Source organism: Chiloscyllium punctatum, chromosome 13 (assembly GCF_047496795.1).
Source record: "Chiloscyllium punctatum isolate Juve2018m chromosome 13, sChiPun1.3, whole genome shotgun sequence".
Taxonomy (NCBI): domain Eukaryota; kingdom Metazoa; phylum Chordata; class Chondrichthyes; order Orectolobiformes; family Hemiscylliidae; genus Chiloscyllium; species Chiloscyllium punctatum.
The window spans coordinates 51,127,231-51,128,906 of NC_092751.1; the positions used below are offsets into that span (position 1 = coordinate 51,127,231).

At 46.7% G+C, this 1,676-nt stretch overlaps 1 non-coding gene across 1 annotated transcript; it reads right to left on the bottom strand.

Annotated features, from left to right (window-relative positions):
• Nucleotides 1–394: 394 nt before the first annotated feature.
• trnai-gau (transfer RNA isoleucine (anticodon GAU)) lies at nt 395–468 on the bottom strand. The gene has a single exon. It is a non-coding gene; the product is annotated as a tRNA-Ile (tRNA).
• Nucleotides 469–1,676: the final 1,208 nt, after the last annotated feature.

Sequence of the window (1,676 nt, forward strand, 5' to 3'; positions counted from 1 at the left end):
GAGGGTGAGAATTCGAAAGGCAGTGAGGGGCAACGGCTGCACGCAGAGGGTGGTGCGTTTCTGGAATAAGTTACCAGACGAGCTGGTGATGGATGGTATAATTCCAATACTGTTAAGGAATCTGGACGTGTACTTGAATAGGAAGGGTTGAGAGAGAAATGGGTCAAGTGCATGCAATCGCGGCTGGATCAGTTGAGGATATCTGTTCGGAATGGACGAGTGCGACCGAAGACTGCGTTTTCAGTGCTGTCCATATCTAATGGCTCTATGATAGTGCAGGTGAAACGATAAAGTCGTGCATCTAACCCTATCCAATATTTGATTGAATCGATGGCGCTTCCGGCTTCGTGGAGCAAGTTGTTTGGAAACACAACAACCACACAAGCGCTGTATGCCGTCAGTGTGGGGATTGAACCCACGACCTTGGCATTATCAGCACCACGCTCTAACCAACTGAGCTAACCGACGAACGCCAGCGGCCTGGCGAAAGCAAATGCCTATATTGCCGGTGCTCACAACCACGGCTGCTTTGCATTTTCTGCTTCTTATCGATAGCACGATATTCTGAAGGATTTCCTTTCGTTGCAAAGCTTTTCAACAAAAAAAACATTTACTTTTCCGAACGCGCATACTCGAGTTAATCATTTGCTCTGATATCTAAAATTAAGCACAGTGTCCGGACGCATGCAATTTCAGTTGCAACGCCACCAGCTCAGCTGCAGCTTGTCACGTTGACAAATTTCATCTGTCGAAACGTACCTTCAACGATCGCTCACTGTTCTTCTGGACATATAATGTGGCTACAGGGATGGTGCAGGAGGCACGGTTTCGGGTTTTTGGATAATTGGAGCTATTTCTGGGATGGGGCCTATACAAGCAGAATGGTCATCATCTAAACCAGAGGGGTACCAACATCTGGGGCGGGGGGGTGTGTTGGGGGGGATTCGCTAAAGCTATTAAGGTGGATTTAAACTCATGCAGCAGGGGGATGGGAACCAAAATTGTAGGATAGGTACAGAAGAGGATGAGAGTCGGGAGTTCCAAAATCAAGTATCTGACACTGGCAAGTGAAAACTTGGATTGAAGTGTATGTACTTCAACGTGAGGAGCATCCGAAATAAAGTGGGTGAACTGTTAGCATGGGTTGGTTCCAGGGACTTCGATGTTGTGGCCATTACAAAGAAATGTATAGAGCAGGGACAGGAATGGCTGTTGCAGGTTCCGGGATTCAGATCTTTCAGTAAGAACAAAGAAGATGGTAAAAGACGGGGAAGATGTGGCATTGTTGATCAGGGACAATATTGCAGTTGTAGAAAGGATGTTTGTGGACTCGTTAATTGAGGTAGTGTGGGCTGAGGGTAGACACAGGAAAGGAAAAGTCACCATGCTGGGAGTTTTCTATCGGCCTCCGAATATTCCCAGAGCTTTAGAGGTAAGGATAGCAAAGATGATTCTCGATAGGAGTAAGAGAGGCAGTGTATTTGTCATGGGGGACTACATCTATCCAAATATTGACTGGGATCACGATAGTACGAGTCCGATAGATGTGTCAGTTTTTGTCCAGTGTGTGCAGGAGGGCTTCCTGACACAGTATGTAGACAGGCCTACAAGGAGCAAAGCCACTTTAGATTTAGTACTGGGTAACGATCCTGGTCAGGTGTTTGATTTGGAAGTAG